Source organism: Vicugna pacos, chromosome 21 (assembly GCF_048564905.1).
Source record: "Vicugna pacos chromosome 21, VicPac4, whole genome shotgun sequence".
NCBI lineage: Eukaryota > Metazoa > Chordata > Mammalia > Artiodactyla > Camelidae > Vicugna > Vicugna pacos.
In genome coordinates this window covers 11,974,947-11,986,393 of record NC_133007.1, presented here as the reverse complement: position 1 = coordinate 11,986,393, position 11,447 = coordinate 11,974,947, and the positions used below count along the sequence as shown (strand labels likewise).

General features: G+C 40.1%; 1 protein-coding gene across 4 annotated transcripts in view; it reads left to right on the top strand.

Annotated features, from left to right (window-relative positions):
- The first annotated feature begins 393 nt into the window (after positions 1–393).
- RABGAP1L (RAB GTPase activating protein 1 like) overlaps positions 394–11,447 on the top strand; it is a 569,757-nt gene continuing 558,703 nt past the window's right edge. For 2 of the 4 annotated variants that reach the window (XM_072946071.1, XM_072946072.1), the window contains exon 1: positions 394–562. The gene's annotated coding sequence lies outside the window, so the exon portion shown is untranslated. The remainder of the gene's footprint in view (positions 563–11,447) is intronic. The other 2 variants (XM_031688780.2, XM_031688779.2) reach the window with 2 other exon arrangements.

Sequence of the window (11,447 nt, the reverse complement as noted above, 5' to 3'; positions counted from 1 at the left end):
GGCATTAAGAATAAAAATATATTTCGGCCAGGTTTATGAGCAAGAACACAAGCGCCCCTAACTCAGAATTAGCTAAAAGCTCGGTATCCGCTGGGCAGCGCAACTCGCCCGGGGCTCGCGGCCGCCCTCAGCGAGCCCGCGCGGGCTGCCTCCCCGGCGCGGCTAGCCCTCCAGGAAGTGCTAAGGGCGGCGAGCGCCTCTCGCCCCTTCCTGGGTCCCTTCTCTTTAACAACCCAGGTCTCTCAGGTCTTCGACTTCCCCGCCCCCAGCCCTACCGCGGCCAGGCGGGGACGTGTATGCGCGTGCGCGCCTCCGCCCACAAGAGCGCGCACGCCGCGCCGAGCCGCCTCCTCTGCCCGCCCCTCCCTCGCCTCTTCCTGCCGGGCGAGCCTCCTCCCCTCCTCTCTCCGCTCCCTCCGCCCTGCTCCCTCCGCCCTCCCAGGGCTCCGGCGGCCGCGGAGTGAACGGAACGGGACGGGCCCGGCCGCAGAGCGCGGGCCGGCGGGTGGGACGCGGGCGCCTGGCGGAGTTGTTCCGGCCCTGTCCGCGGAGACGTGAGGAGGTGAGGCGAGGGCGGCCTCCTAGGGGCCGGCAGGCGGACGGGCGGCTCGGAGTCGCGGGCCGGGCTGGGGGTTTTGGCGCCCGGGCTGAGCCGGGGGAGGGTTGTGGTGGGAGCCGGGCCCGGGACAGGATGCGAGAGGACCCCGAGAGGAGGGCTCGGGGCGGTTCGGGACTGTCGGTCGCTCCCCGGACGTCGCGGCTCTCCTGGGTGGCGGCTCCTCGCGGCCCGGGCGGGCGGGCAGGCAGGCGGGTGGGGTCGTCACCCCTCACCTGGGGGGGCGGGGTGTTGACTTGGGTGCTCGCCTCCAGCTGTGCCCTGTGACATTGCCGCCGCCTCCGCCGCCCGCTGCTGTGCCGTGGCTGCTGCCGCGTTCGCAGTCCCAGTGGCCCCACGTCCGGGGGGCGTGTGTTTAGGATATTTTCGTACCCACATTCAGGCAATCTGTTCGTGACCGCGTCTCGCCCTCGCGCTCCCCCTGTCTCCGCCCGGCACTTTGCTCTCTGCTCCTGCTGTCGATGCTTGTGGTTTTGCAGTCTGGGATGGGCTGCATCCTGGGCAGATCTCTACCTGCAAGGAATGCCCCGCTTTAAAGTTGACCTCCTGGCCATGCCAAACAATTCCTGTCCAGGTAGTGGGTGCTCAGTGTCCTGATAACTGAGTCAAAGTTTCTGAGACTCGGCTAGTACTTTGCACTGGTCGCCAACGGTGCAGGGCTGGGCAGTGCGTCAGCATGTGGAAAGGGGCCACCGGCCAGCGGGAGGTGGCCGGTGCTAGGGAACTGGGCTGACAGGGTTTGTTTCTGATCCCAGGGCAGTTCGTGCATTCTCTTTTGTACCTCTCAGGTAGGATCATAGAAAATGTACCAAAATTTAGGTGGTCACTTGCAGAATTGAGAGTTTCATGTAAATATTGAGAAATGTCAACCTCATTATTCTAATGGTGGGGAAAACTTTTGCTTGCCTGACAGATTATAGCGCTGTTTGGAAACTGATTTCAATGCCTGCATTTTTGGTATTGGCAGGGTTAGGGATTAAAAAAAAATTTAAATTTTCTTTTACATGGTGGGGGTAGATAGTTGCTTGTTACGATTCCGAAAACACGGCATCATGAAAACGTTTTGACTTTTCTCATAATAGTTTATGGCTTCTGCCGCACGTCTGTAGACTATTGGAAGTGGATTTTGTTCATGGAAAATATTGGTCCACAAGTTGCTAGTACTGGAAAACTGGCCTGTGATTCATTATCTCAACAGAGTCCCATGTGAAGCTGATAATGAAATTACAGAGGAGAAAGACCAGATGAATTTAATTTATTCATTATCATCAAATTGTATTAAATGCGTACCTGGTTGGGGAGTTAGTTGAGACTGAGCTAGCCTGGTGTCTCTATTAAATCAAGTCAAAACTTGCCCTGATATTAGGTATTAACAAGTCATCTGGGGAGACGTGGATGTAGTGGCACAGTGTTTATATGTATATATACCGTATATTGTGTTCTAGGAAGCTAGAAACAAGGTGGTAGGTCCAGTGCTATTGGGACATATAGTGAATGTAGTTATTTGATGGGAATTTTTATATATTATAATTCCTAGAATTTTTGTTCCTTTGCTGATTGTTTCATGATTCAGATCATTTTCTTTTCACTCTAGTAGTTACTATGATGCTTTTAATTTGAATAGCAGAATTTTATTAGGCATGTGGAACAGTTTCATATTTATCAGCTCAGCCAATTCTAAATCTGTGACTTCTAAAAACTGGTAATTAAAATTTTTTCTTTGCCTTAACCCAAACTTGAACTCGTTCAGTTACTGTATATTTGTTTGAACTCAGATGATACAGCATTAAAACTGATAGTCCTTTTATCCATTATTTTGGAGTAGTCAAAAGGAATTCTGTTGTGCCAAGTAAAACTATTATGAGTGGGAGATAGCCAGGCTTCTAGAGATTAGCTTTGAAGAGAGTAGTAGCTAAGAAGCAAAGCTTTTTTATTGAGGGTATGGAACTGGGTCTGCATTTCAGCCTGCCAGTGTCTTGAAGTCCTGCGGGGATGATTGTTCCTGGATAGAGGGTGTTTGGACAATGACATAGATACTGTAGGCTATGGGATTCCCAGACACAAAGCTTTTTTTGCTGTGTCTCACAAGTTTTAATGAGTTGCTGCATGTGTATGGCTCTTGCTTTATATAAATAGGTTAGCCACTGGGTCGGAGCATGGCCAGCAGCCCAAGGCTATACCAGCCTCTGGTACTGCAAAGACAGCTCTGGAATTTCTTATGGAGTTCGTCTTCTGAGCATTTGCCACCACAAATAGTAGAGGCAAAGGAAGTGCAGACTTGAGCCTGAGATATGGTAAAACATACTCAGTGTTTAAGGAGAGGTTTAATATTGTGATCATGGAGAAAGACATTGCTTGACTTAACCCGGCTTTTCAGAGTGGTGAATAATTTTCACCTGATGGTCAGTATTTGCAATTGGGTAAGTACAATGACTATCAGCAGACCCTAATAAGAAAGAGTTAATGAAAGTAAGCAGAGCTCGCATCTCAACATTGCCTTCTTTATACTTCTTTTACTTCCCATACTGCACTCATTCAACAGATAGGATGCCATAATTGTTTGAGTATAGCAAGTCTGTGCTCGTGGTGACTCCTTTTTGTCATCCTTTGGTGTTTTTTGGTGTAATTTTGGGGGATTTTCCTGGGAAACTTCTAGGCATATATTCAGTTGATTTGGAGTTAGATTTGGGCTAAGATTATTAGCCTATTTGAAATTTTGAGCCTTTTTGTTTTCTAAGTAAACTTAAAAATAGAAAACACAATTCTTTATAAACACAATTCTTCATGAAAAATCTGTTACAGACTGTGTTGTTGTGATAGACATAATACAGCCAAAAATATGTTCAAGAAACTTCCCTTCTCCTCACCCAGTTTAGTAAGCTTAAATAAGAAGTAAGAAAATAAAGTATTTCTTTTTCAGTAAGAGCTTGATTTTCTCAGAATATCAAGTCTAACAACTGTTTGCTGTGCTATTTTTCCCCATGCCTATTCTAAATTCAACAAGTACTATGTGTCTCTAGTCCATGGCAAAAACTTAATTCTAGTAGGGAATTCTCAGTAGTGGAAGTCTCTTTGAAGGATGCAAGCTTGTGCTGCAGAGTTTGACAGGGAAGCATCAGATACCGAAATTTACTTTTTCGTAGCACGGGTTTTCTCTGTACTCAGATTTTTAGTGGGTGGGGGCATGGGCTTATATCACAGGCAGTTGGATTTTCACTCATACTCAAGATTCCCTCCTCCCCCTCCTGCCCTCTCCTCTCCCCTCCTCATCCCCTAACCCTTTGCTAAATGAGCCGCTGCTGCTAGTAGGAGGGTGTTGTATCCCTCTGTTGTGTGTAACTGAACAAGGGCTAAGAACCTTGGCCTTTGGCTGATACTTCCTAAGCCATGTTTCCACTCCCTGTAATTTGCCTTCTGGTGATATCAATAGGCATCTCTGTTACTCTTATTTTTGAAGATGAATATAGATTTTGGTGGTGAAGAGATTACATGTGTAAGAGTGAGATTTGCTGCATTGTGTAGTACACATAGACAGGTAGATTGTTTAGCTGAACATTTATGAACTGCTTTGACTGTGACTCAGAGTAAAAAAAATACATTTTATACCCAAATTCAACACACACATACATGCGCGCGCGCACACGCACACACACACACACACACTTTCACACTCATATGCGAAGCTGTAAGGAAAGTTTGGCAAAGCAAGACGTATCTTTTCAGGACCTTGCTGGAGCTGGCTCATCTGTTGGCTTGCAAGAGCAATTTTGTGCCTTTCTCTTCCCACCTACCTGCACGTTCAGTGACACCATGTTGGTAACTTGAAATTGGCTGCAGTGGGAGTATTTATACCAGGGAAGTCAGCAAATGTTAACAATTGAGAGCTTTTCTCTCTTCTCATAGCCAGTTGTTGAACATTCACAGTACACCACACCACTGCCTACAACACACTTTGATATTTTCTATTCTATTTCATTTTGGTTAAAATAAATGCTGGATTTTGACCCCTAAATTTATTTTACAGCCGGATAATGGATAAGAGCCTATAGTTAAAAACTGATTTAAGACACCTTCTTGACTTTGTGGATGAAGGTACTAAAAGATTGAAGTTCAAGGTCATATAGCTAATTATTAGCAAAGCCAGGTCTGCAGACTCCTAATCTAGAATTGTTTCTAGTGGACTTCTCTTTTCCTAACCCAAGCCATGCATGTAGCTCAGTTAGAGTGCTTAATATGTGTAAGACATTGTGTTAAGTAGTTTGAATAGAGATGAGTAAGACGTGAGCCCTGACCCTGAGGCTTGTGCTCATGTGGGGGATTAAATGTGGAAACAAAGATAATGTAAGGCAGAAAGTAATGTGTGGTAAAGAGATAAAGATAAGGCGGTAAAGAGTTTAGAGAGGAGGGAGAGATTACTTTAGTTGTAAGGATAAGGAGAGAGGTGACATTTAAACCTTCCTTTGAAGAATGGGTAGGATTTGGACATATGGAAATAGGACAAATAGTATACAGAGAAAGGCCTTTCTAGGCCAGGGGCCAGGGTGATCAAAGGCGTAGAGGGAAAGGGCTGGGCAAGAAAGAGTCAGTCAGCACCAGATGGTGAAGAGCCTTGAATGCCAGTTTTCCTTTTTACTTTTCAGCTTGTCTTTCATTTTTGTCTCTGGAGTCATCGAGTACTTCTTAGCATTAAATAAGCTTTATATGCTGTGTTCCTGATTAGACCATGACCCAGAAAGCACTTAAGTATCCTTAGACTAAAAGCTGAGGGAAAAATTATTAGTGTAAGGGAAACAATCTTGAGTTTACCATTTCTAAAACTGTTGAAAAGAAAGGGAAAATGCTTCCTTTGTGAGGCGGTATCATTATTTTTTGTTTTGCCAAATAGCATCAAATTGGCTGTAGCAGAACAGGAAGCAGTTTTGAAAGTCTTTTCAGAGTACCCTCTAAAATGTGCTTTCTAAATGACTGGATCTTAATTTTTGGAGGCAGGTTTGGTTTAGGCAGAAAGGCAGTTTATACAGATCCGCAGCTGAGCTGACTAATTTTCAGAATTTAGGGCAGCAAGGCAGGGTATTTCACACGACAGCCAGTTGTGAGGGATTGGTAGATTCTTTACTCAAGGACGTTCCTTGGATTTCAGCATTTGCATTTTTTTTTCTTTACACATTTTTTTTATTGAGTTATAGTCATTTTACAATGTTGTGTCAAATTCCAGTGTAGAGCACAGTTTTTCAGTTATACATGAACATACATATATTCATTGTCACATTTTTTTTTTGCTGTGAGCTACCACAAGATCTTGTATAGCAGCATTTGTCTTTGACAGTCTGTATGCTTGGGATGTATTGAAGTCCTGGATGGAGCTTGCTTTGTTCCCGTGGAATTAGGTGGCTAGAAATGGAGACAAATGACAGTAAGTTGTGTCTGTTAATCAAATTGAAGCACTAGTGGTAGTTCTCAGGGTTTTCTGTCTGCTGATGGTTTCACACTCGCTGCTTCTAATTAAAATGACGCACAGTCAATTTGAAGAAGCTTTACTTCTTTTTTGACCCACCAGTTCTGTAAAGGTAAAAGCCCCCTTGGAATGTTGCCTGGGTAACAACACATACAGACTGTTGAAAGTGTGTGGAAAGTTTTGGTAATCTTGGTAATGAAGTTGCTATGGTAAATACTGTCTGGTTGGTAAAAAGCTGGGCTTCTTTGGGATGGTTGAAAAGGAATTTTTGGGGTGAACTTTGGTTCCAAAATAAACATGAATTATGTATTTGCCATACTGTTTTCCTCATTGATTTAACCTTTTGATATGTATAGTGTCCTGTCGCTTTAGAAGGTTTTAGCAGTTTCATATGAACTGCTGTGCAAGATATTAAACCCCAAATAGCATGATTAGAGTTCAGATACAGCATGCCTCAGGTACCTCACACCAATTTAATGAAGTAGCTAATCATGTCAGCACAGAGGTGGTTTTTTTGTTTGTTTTTGAGACTTATTAGGTTACACAAATATAGTTTATTAAAATTTTTCCAAATTTTCTACCATCATTTTTTCTGGTGCCAAGTGTGATGTTGATGTCCTTAATATAAACTATGCAAACATGTTCTAAAGATAAACACATGTACATGGATGCGTATGTTTATAGGTATGTATATATATACACATACACCCGTCTCCCTCCAACCAGTTATTGAAATTTGTGGTAAAAATGCAGTCTATCTGGTAAGTGACTAAAAATAAGTGGTCTGGCTCTTTGAAGACTATCATGTGAAATAGTCACACATATGAAAGTATGCAAACCCAAAGGGATTTTTTTTTTAATACCAAATTTCCAAGAAAGGAGCACATTTTAAAAGGCAAGTGTGGAATTCATTCATGTACCAGTGAAAGATTTCCCAGCCTCTCTCCTACCCATATGTACACCCATATTCTGCCCTCATTATCATCAGTAGGCAAAATTACAGACTTTAAAAATTAGACTTCAGCACAGGGGATGCAAATAACAAACACTGTTTTTAGAAAAAATACAAACCTGTGGTTTTCAGTTTTGAAGGTTTAAGAGACATGCAACATGAGTTTTTGGTAAACAATGTAGAGTATTCTGTGCTTCACGTTGTTTTTGTCCTTTCGAGCCCTCCTGCTAAAGGCATTGTATAAAATGCAAATGATTGTTAGAGTGGTTACTAGGTATTTCCTTGAGTAGTTTGTTTCTCTTTAGTAAATTTATCTTGGTATAACACTTTGAATAGATTGTATTTTAGTTGGGTGAGAAGTCAACCATTGAAGGGAGCCTGTGCATATACTGGCAGACAACATGGTTTCTTAGGTTGTTTTACAGTAATTTAGTTGTTTCAGCAGCTGTTTGCCATCAGAGTTCATACATTTATTATTTTATTTCCACAAAGATCTTCTTTCATAAACTATATTCTTTCATTTAAAATCTTTGTCTCATATTTGCCCTGCTGTTAATGGTCAAGTTTGGACTAATGTTTTGATTTGCTTTTGTCTTAGTCTTTCTATGCAAAGATGTATATCTATCAAGATGGTACTAAATTGTAAGTTAATTTCTTCTTTCCTTCCATCCATCCCTCAATATTCTAGACTCGACTCTAACACTAGCCCTAACTTTGTGGTAAAGTTAATGGGAAAATGAAATTAGATATTATTGTTCAAATCCTAGGACCACCAACTAGTTCAAATACTAGTGAACCTATAAAATATTTATGCGTGAATATTGCAGCTTAATTTTTCACTAAGTGTAGGCCTCTAATTTTTTAAGCAAATTCTGACATGCATTTTATATTTCTTGTCAACATTGTCAATAGTTTTGATAGATGAAACAGGTTCCTCCTGCTGTGCTTGGTTTCACAAACAATAATATCATGATGTCTACCATTTGATAAAGTTTTTAAAAGATAGTCTAATAATAGGTTAGAGAAACCAGTTTGTTTAGCAGTTAATGCTTGTCATTTCAATTATGTTTTTAGGTTCATCATAGTGGAACTGAGGCCCACGGAGAATTTACTTTTCTAAATAGAGAACTGTGGCGATTTTGGTACTTGTGAGAATTTCATTTGGAAGAGGATGATTGTAAGAGTAGATTTTAGAAATTTTGGTTTGCCAGAGTGGGTGAGAGAAAAGTAGTCTTTAAGCTGCAAATAACTAAAAACATTTTTTGGTTTTGTGGAAGACAGGATAGGTGAAACTTATGACCTAATTCTTGATCTAGTGCTGTTGTGAGGTTCTCTGTGATTTGCCAGTTTTTTCTTTTTGAATAATAATAATAATAATAATAATAATAATAATAATAATAATAATAATAAAGAACTAACATTAATTGAGTGTTCAGTGGGTTAGTTATTATATAAGATAATGTGCATTATCTAGTTAATCTTTGCAATAACTGCCTGAGGTAGGAACTTCTACAGTATCATTCGTAGTTCGCAGATTAGGGAACAGGCTTAGAGAAATTCAGTAATTTGCTTAAGATCTTACATGTCGCAAGAGGCAGGTCTTTCTTGCTCCTAAATCTGCCTCATAGTAACTCTTAACCACTACTCTGTATTGATGATTCCTTAAATGGAATACTTGCCTTGCCTATTTCATAGGGCCGTTGTGAGAACCAAAAAAGGTAAAGTTTACAAAAAAACACCTATAAATGTGCCTGGTGTTCTCATTTTACCAGATAATTTTTGAGAAGCCAAAGAAATTGTTGAAATAGATAAGCACATGTATTACTTTGTAATCACTAAAGTAAGTTGAGCTATAAAATAAGTCAAACAAGTGAATTTTGAAAGACTGCTGTCTGCAAAGTTGAAGGCATATATTATGTGGGTCCAGAGGATCAGTGAGTCAAAGGCAAAAAGAGGCAGAGATGTAGGGGTGTATTGAGTAAAAAGTGGATTGGATAATTTCAAAGAACCTGAATTCTTCCTGCAATGAGGAGGAATATTTGTAAAAAACATTAGATGATCTCTTAAGACCCTTCCAACATCAAGAATCTATGAGTCTTTGTAATGGGTGACTTTTATTGTAATACCTCAGAATAGCTAGATACACTCCAAATAACGTTTTTTAAATTTTAGCTTGGATCATTAACAATCACCATCCTTTAAATGTAAATTATTTTGCTTTTAGGATAAACAGACGTATATGGTCTCCTCGGAAAAATACAGATATGTATTTTGGTTTTTTTCTCTCCTGAGATAAACAGATTTTTTTGAGGGTGCAGTGGGTAAAACATTGTAGTATGTTGTCACATGCTGTACTTAACACTTTCTTTGTGATTTTCTCTTAAATTTAGATTTACTAAGTGTATTTTCAGAAGAAAGTTAATATCATTATGAATATGAAAGGTTGTTTTTATTGTATGGAGTGTTATGGTTTTATGGCCCTTTATAAAACAGTTGGTTTCATTCTCTGACATTGTTTTGCTCAGCAAACATTTATAAGGCAGGGTATGGGTTCAGTGCTAGGGAAGCAGAGATAAGAGACTGTTAAGGAGCTGACAGTCATTGGAGAAACATAAATACAGTGGAGTGTAGCAAGGATGGAGCAGCTTAGGAGAGGTCTTACAGGAAAGCGTCAAAGGGTTATGTAACTGATCTGGGGGTTCAGGTAAGGCTGCCTGGAATATGATTTGAGTTTAAAGAAGGCAAGAGACATCTTACACAGAGATACAAAATTTTGAAATTGTAACTCTACCTATGTAGGCTCAGTGGCAGCTCCTCATCTCTGAAATATTGCAAAACCCCAGAGTAGATGTCATTTTTGTAAGTAATTAGCTTTTATAAGTAATTAACTTATAAATAAAGCTCTCACTGAGAACTTACCTTTATTTTACATACGCTTATAGTTTCTGAGGTAGCAGATTAAAAGAAGGAATAATTTAGAGGTACAATGCTGTCATAAACATACATACTGATAAAGACAGATTGCTGACATGATAGCAGTTAAGAAATAGGAGAACTATATATATGTGTATATATATATAACTCAAATCTAAAAACCATAGACAGTAAAGGAAAACAGCCTGGCACACCTAATAGCTTTGGGTATCAATTGTATTTCTAATGGTATAGAATAATAATGAAAATTTGTCATGTTCTCTCTTATAAGAAAAAGTTAAATATATGGTCTGTATAGTAACATTTATGAAGGCATTAAAGTTTTATCTTAGAAAGTTTTTTTTATATGAAATAATATGAAAACCAGAGGTTACACTCTTGGTTCAATTATCAAATTGTTTATCCAGAATGATTGATTGCCAAAGAGCTTTGAATAACCTTAGATTTAATTTTCTTTTTATGTATGACACATGGAACTGCGGATTTTACAGGGTACTAGACATAGTTCGGCATGGTATTTGCTATATAACATTGGCTAGAAATCATTTACTTATATAAGATGTCAGAGATAGGGTTCTTGACCATTTGGGTAACAGGTATTTTCAGAAAATGTGGACCAGGTTGTCCTTCTGTTCTGGATGGCTTATAGGTGTGGTCTCAGCATAGATATTATCATCTTGAAAGCCTTCACTGAGACTGTAGACTGTGAGAAATCTCATACGTGCTTTCAGAGCATCCCGTTTTATTCCCTGTTGTGATACCGGTAGCATTGCATTGTAGCTTGTCTGTTTCTGCTTTAGACTTTAGTCTTTTCAAGAGCAAAATCTGTTTTGTTTAGAGCTCTGAAATTGGTCTCCCCTAGGTTTGAATCTTGGCTCTGGGTGGCATTGGGGAAGTTATCTGCAAAACGGGGATAATCTTCCTGCGTAGAGTTATCTTGAATAAGTTAATGTAGAGGAGACATAACACAGTTCCTGGCATGTAGTTAAGTTCTCATAAATGTTTCACCCTTCTTCCTTTCTTTCTTGTTGTGCCTGGCACTTAGTAGGACTTTTTTTTTTTTTTAGTAGGACTTTCAATAATAGTTTTTAAGTGATTTTGTAAACTATATTAGAGCTAAATTGGATCTGTCATTAAACTTCTTAAATGAAAAATCTCTTAAAGTGAATAATAACTAGTATATAGCAATATAGTCTTTGAACTAGATGGCAGTAAATTATGTAGTCTCCAAGTTCGATTAGCAATCTAAACAACTCTTCAACCCTTGTCAAGCTTGTAATTGTTATGATGGCAGTGGGTTTAAAGTGGAAAAGATTGTAGCATTCCTTTTGCTGGATTTGCTGCTTTCTGACCTTGCCTGTTATTGCTGTCATCTTGGCCTTTTAATGGTAGGATTGTTATTAGTCTATTTCCTGGGAAGGAAAGAACCCTGAATCTGACAGACTTACTAGCTGTGTGGCTTTGGGTAAGCAGTCTTATTTCTGGATTTA